Source organism: Glycine max, chromosome 3, assembly GCF_000004515.6.
Source record: "Glycine max cultivar Williams 82 chromosome 3, Glycine_max_v4.0, whole genome shotgun sequence".
Lineage (NCBI taxonomy): Eukaryota > Viridiplantae > Streptophyta > Magnoliopsida > Fabales > Fabaceae > Glycine > Glycine max.
This window is the reverse complement of record NC_016090.4, coordinates 38418948-38425881: the sequence shown is the minus strand read 5'-3', so window position 1 is coordinate 38425881 and position 6934 is coordinate 38418948.

The following is a 6934-nucleotide window of genomic DNA, read 5'->3' as shown; positions in this document are numbered from 1 at the left end:
CAACTAAAATAAGGATCCCAAGAAAAAAAACATATTTACAAGGGTCAAAATGAGCAACTAAGAAGTATTCAAAGTGAGTTTTAAAATCACACGCATAGAAACTAAATGATGGAGAAAATCAAGATAAAACCACATATTATGGTGCTTGCCACAACATAAAACCACAAATTCGTGTTAAAAATATCTCCTTTTAAAAGGAGCTAGCTCACCCATAAGCTATGGACTTGTGCCACAACACAAGCAGACTATATATGCCACCTTTGAAAGCTCCAAATAAATTTTATTTTATTATTTATTTTCAATTATAAATAAAGGATAAACAAAACAAAAAAAAAATGATGAAGTGATAAGTTGTCTCTCATTTTTCTTTATTAATGTCTTTAGATAGATAGCTTTTCTCTTTAAGGAATCCCTTTTACATAACTTGCTAGGAGACCTTAACAAAAGATGTTTGGATGATGAGCATTCATCCCATAGGTCAAGTCACATATATAGTGAAACACCTATTTTGTTCTAAAAAATTATGAATGATAAATTATATTTTCAATACAATAATAAAAAATATTTTCTTTTTACTATTTTTTATTTAATCAAATAAGTGAGAAGATAATTATAGTTTTTTCTTCTTCTCTTAATCGATTCAAAAAATCTATCCATTTTTACCCATTTCCTCTTCTCTCATTCTTCTCGTTATTTTACTTCTTTTTGCATGGAAACGAAGTATTAATCATAGAAACGTATAAACAAAGTAATGCTAAATAACTAATCATATTTTGAAAAAAATATCTCATATAAACATTTCCTTAGTTTTGCCATATAAGAACTATTGTGTTTTCTTTCTCTAATCCTTAAGTCAAATGAAAGGACGTACGCGTGTGTCTATATATATATATATATATATATATATATATATATATATATATATATATATATATATATATTGTAATTGGTTATTAGTCTCATATTTTCGTCAAAATTTCATAGTCACTATAAATATAAATTTAATTAACACTGTTACTTGCTAAGAATTGTGTTGTACATCTCATTGGACCTAGAGACAGAAATCAACGTACTATCTGAACACAATCCCAATTAAAGAAACAGTTTCAGTTGAAATTTAACGCTAATTACAACTAAACAATTGTGACAGAAACATATTTGAAAAATGATACCCTAGCTAGATTGATGAATATACCAGCGCATGCATGCACAGAGCTAGAGTTCATGATGGTACATCCTCAACTTATAATATTAATTAACATCCACATATAGGACGTTGAAATGAGCCCTCAAGAAGGCAATAATTGATCAACCCACCCATCGTATTTCTCTTCTCATTTACTCCTAGGCCACGACTTGTCCCATTCTTACACATAACACAACACCTTGATATATAATTTCCCCAATCGTGTCATCATCTAGTTAGCATGTCCATGCATGTGATCATAGTCCTTTAATTGACATGCATGCAACAGAAGGGTACAAGGCGCAGGTTCAATCACTTTGTATCGATTGAATACCAATTCGCCTTTCACAACAACGGGTATATATAATTAAGGATCCATTTGCTAGAATGAAAAAAATGAATTGAGATAAAAGTTTTAAATTAAAATATAGTGTAAAAGTATTGATCTATATAATTTTTCTGTTTATTTTTCTTTTTTAATTTTATTCTCTTTTTTTTACCAACAAATACACCCTAAATTGAGGCACACCCGTGAGGATAATGCGTTCCCAAAATATTGTAGCCACGTGGTTTATATATATATATATATATATATATATATATATATATATATATATATATATATATATATATAGAAAGCAGAAAGCATAGCTAGCAAATTTGAGCATATTTTCCACTCTTGTGTTGTGACTTGTGCCCTCCTAGGCTCCTAGAAGTTTCCATTAAGCAGAAGGACAATATTATGATATTGGCATGGCTTACGTGGAAGGTGAAATTGCTTTTATTTTCTCCCAAATTTTGATTACTTATACTTTTGATAATTTTAATTTAGGTTTTTTTGCAATTTGAGTTTTTTTTTAAAAAATAGTTAAGTTATTTTATTTTAGAATTAAGAAAAATAATTTCAATATCATATTTTCTACTTAAAAAGATTATTTTTTTTTATCTTAATATTTGAAGGATTTATGATAAATTTGGTATATAAATAGTTTTCAAAGTTTAAAAGTAAAAAAATTAATGAAAGTTTTATAAAATTTTATAGGATATATAGATAAGCTTGATAAAGGAAAATTTAAAGGTTTTTCATTTCAGGCGAAATTAATTTTTTTATTAGTGATTTTTTTTGCAGAAAATTAAAGATAATTTAATTAATGTAATTTGTAAAAAAAATTAAAAATGATAATTTGAGAGTTTTAAATGAAAAATTAATGACAAATTCAAATTTATTTTCTTTAAAATATTTAAATAACTAAAAAATACAATTAAACCTAAAACCAAAAGTTAAAATTAACTAAAAGGATGTGACCGTTGATATTTAAAGGGATCAATATCACAATTAAACATAGTATCTCTTCCCGCAACAAAATTATTGATATTGCTGAATCATACATTTGCTCTTGTCCGTCTAAATTTTATGGAAACAATGTCTTTTTTTTTTTGCTAATTTTATGGAAATAATATGTCAACATATCTATACAAACTTTTTTTTTTCTTTGGATTCAAAACAATAATACGATATCAAATTCCACAATAAGAAAGTTTGGATAAAGAAGGCTTTCATGATGTAGACTCCTTTAAAGCTAGGTCTTCTGCATCTTCTAGGAAGTATCCTCCCGTTATTCTTTTTCTCTGGGTGTTTCGTTCCCAAATTAAGATGATGCAATTGCTCTTTCTTCCCTTTCTCTTCTCTCTTTTATTTAAAGATTGAAAGAAAAAAAAAATGTCCCCGTAATAAAAATGAAAGGAAAAATTACGATGAGAGGTCACTACATGGATCCGCATATGGATTAATATTGCTGATTATTATATGCTCTCTTATTTTTTTTGTAAATTGATTATTGGCTTTAAATCGAGTAAATTATGGGTTTAGAGTTTAGACAAATCAACCATGTATAAAATCTGCAAGTTAAATAAATTCGGTTCAGAGAATTTTTCTGATGACCACATGTATTCATATAAAATTAAAGTTAAAAAGATATTTTGAGTTACATCCAAATTAAAGGATTTGATGATTTTTACTTAATAAACTGGGAAGGTAGAGAATGGACATATATGTAATAAGAAAATATTTTTTTCCTAAATATAAGAAACATATGATGATTTTTAAATGTATTGATTGTTAATTTTTTTTATACTCTTATTTATTGTAAACTTTAGATTAATTTTCTTTTACTCTTACTTTCTCTCACTTGTTTTGGAGTGTAATGTTAGAACACAGAAAGAGAGAGACAAATGCACAAAGAAGATGTGAAAATGTGGTCGACTAAAAGTGATGGGATTAAAAATTCGGTTCGACCCGGTATGTTAGGCCGATCCAACCGAAATTTGGATGTATAATGTTAGAACGCAGAAAGAGAGAGACAAATGCACAAAGAAGATGTGAAAATGTGGTCGACTAAAAGTGATGGGATTAAAAATTCGGTCCGACCCGATATGTTAGGCCGATCCAACTGAAATTCGGATGTATAATTTGATTGGTTTAGTTATTGAATCGGTTATGTATCTGACTCAGAATGACGCAAATGGATTTGACCGGTTTGGAATAAACCTAGTGACTCAAACCGTTTTTTAAAACTTGTTTCGCGTAAAAAAGATGCTCCAAAAAAAACTCGAGACTGTGTAATTGTGTTTTTGAATTATTGTTTGTGGACTTGTGTTATCAACTTTAATACTTCAATTGTTATTTTGAATTTTTTGAGTATAAATGAATTTTTCTTATTCAAATAATGTTAGTTATATACTTATATATAATAGATGAATATATAATTTTTAATATATACCGGATCAAACCAGGTCAATTACTGACCCATCGGTTAACCCACTACCCCACTACCTTAATTGGGTCAATGACCGAAACCATAGTTGTGAAATCATTGACCCAGTTGAGATAGTAATTTAGTGGTTCAACCAATGGGTCAACAATTGGTCTAGTTTGATTCGATATACGTTAAAAATTTAAAATTACATATGTATCTATTATATATAAATATATAACTAACATTAGTTGAGTAAGAAAAATTCATTTATACTTCAAAATTCAAAATAACAATTAATAATAATAACATATTGTAACGACGTGGTATAGATGATCCTTCTTCTTTTTTTTTAAAACCGGTCGGATCAGATCAATCCAATTGAGATCCTATACCTAATCGGTCGGATTTGATCAAGTCATCTCGAGTCAATTACATAATTGATCCGGTAAGACCACCAAATCTCAATTGGACCAGTTTCAGCTATCGGGTCGGGTCAAACTAAATTTGATAACTATGAATAGAACAAGTTTCATACCTTTGAGTGAGAGATAAGTGATAGCCGTGGTGGTGATAGCATGACGCCTCTTTACCCGAGCATGGTGGACAGCCCCGAATTGCGTTGGTCCTTCATACGCAAGGTGTGTACTCCATCCTCACCTTCCAATTCCTCCTCACCATTGCCGTGGCCTCCATCGATGTCTTCGTTCGCCCCATCCCTCACTTCTTCTTTTCCTCCGTCCAAGGCTTTCTACTTTTCATTATCCTCTTCCTCCTCCCGCTGATTAGAATGTGCTTATGCCCTGTTTATTCATTTTTTTTTTCTGTTGCTTAAATGCATGCTTTTATCTTATTCTTATTATTACGTTCCTAAGAACCACGTACTCGACACGGAAATGACAAACACTTCAATTATATAACTAATGTCTAAAATTTATGATATCAAGAATACTGCATATACCCAAACATAAAAATTATAATAAAATGAAATATTAATAATATAAAACAAAATATTTAAACTAATAATATATTTATCTTTTTAAATTAACCTTTATAATTTTTAAATGTATAAGTTTTTAATAATGATAACAACTTAAATATTCAAGTCAATAATTTTTTTTAAAATTAAACATCTAATAAAAACTCTTGGAAAAAGTCAAAGGTGTTTTGGTGTAGGAAATGTGTTATTGACACGACAACTAAGAGAGGTGTGGCTGATTCATAGATTCATAGCTACTTGCTTTCTAATGTTTTTTGTTGTTGCAGGATTGTGCCCCCTTTACTGCTACCGCAAGACACAAACCCTTTTAACTACCTCTTCCTCTGCATTTTCACCGTTACTTGTGCTTTTCCCCTTGGACTCGTTTGTGCCGTCAGTACTGGTGTCTTCTTCTTTTTCTTTTACATTCTTTTGCTGATGAGTTTTGTATTATATTACTTGGTTTCACTGTGGAATGAATTCGCTGATCACAAATCTATGTGGGATAACAAAAAGTTGTTTTCTTTGATAATGGGGTATATTTTTGTTGGAGTACAAGTGTGAGGTGAAGTCTCACATATTGGATAAAAATGAAAAAGTTGAGAACCATATAAGTGAGGAGAAAACCCATAGAGCCTTGAGATTTTGGGTTAAAGTATGTGATTGCTTATGGTTCATTAGTATAAATCTTTCTGGTGTTTAGTCCCCTCAAATTTCCCAACAATTTTTGTATACTACAAAATGAACAGGTACGAAAGCAAGAAATAGAAATAATAGAGTTGTTGAGAGTAATCAAAATTTGTGTTTAAGTTGATCTGAATCACATGTTTACACTAGAATGTGTGTTTTTCATTGAAAGTTTGAAAATTGATTTTTTAGCTTTATAGCAAAGAAGGGCTTCATGTGTATGTTTACCTATGATTTAAAAAAAAGAGTACATATTGATCTTAGAACTGTGCAAACTGTTTTGCGCTCTGCTTTAATTTAGTTACATGTTGGTTAGCTACTTGGTTTTCGTGTTATTCTGTTTGCTGAATTCTGATAACATTTCTAAGTTTTATACTTACATATATATAGGGGAGGTGAATAACTGAATATTTATTAAGAGTATTGCCACACCGATCTCGCAAAATGCCCCATGATTTTAAGCGAAAATGCTATCAGAATTGCTAATTATTTCCTAATGTGGCTTGAAACTGAATACGGGGAAAATTATTCTGATATCTACTATATTAACTATGGTGGTGGTGGTGGTGAGCCTTACTCTCTACACCTTTTTGGCTGCTAGGAGAGGCCATGACTTCTAATTCTTGGGCCCCTTCTTGTTCGCAGCATTGCTTGCCATTCTGATCTTTTGCCTCATACAGGTATATATAATATTTTGGTAATGAATTAACCTTTCTGCTTGATTATGCATTTACTATTCATTGCGCTATCAGCCACTATTATATATGTGTGTGCTGTTCATTTCCTTTCTTGAAGATGTTTTATCCAGGTAAGTTGTCACAGACAATCTATGGGTGCGGAGCATCCATTGTGTTTTGTGGATACATCATTTATGATACTGAGAGGCTCATCAAGAGGTTCTCCTACGAAGAGCAAATTTGGGCTTCGGTCTCCTTATATGCAGACATCATCAACCTCTTTGTTTCACTTCTTACTGCTTTTAGAGCTGCTAACTAAGGACATAGTTCTAGTAGCTTTTAAGAACTAGCTAGAATGTTATGTGAAAAGATATAGGGTAGTTTTTATGTAGTTATCTCTGAGTAATTCCGTGTGGTTGTCACACTGCTGCTAAGTTCTTGATTAAAAGATGGAACTTTGCCCTGAATATTATCTACACTTCAGTGTAAGTAAAATAGTTGGTTTTTTCGAACGAATACTTTACCTTGTTAATATATTATCGTTTCTCTAGTTATAATATGCATATTTTTGTCTTTGTGCACCAATGAAAAGAAGCCTCGAAACCCACCCATTGTGTCCAGATGTCACATTCTCTTTGGTTTTGACACTCAA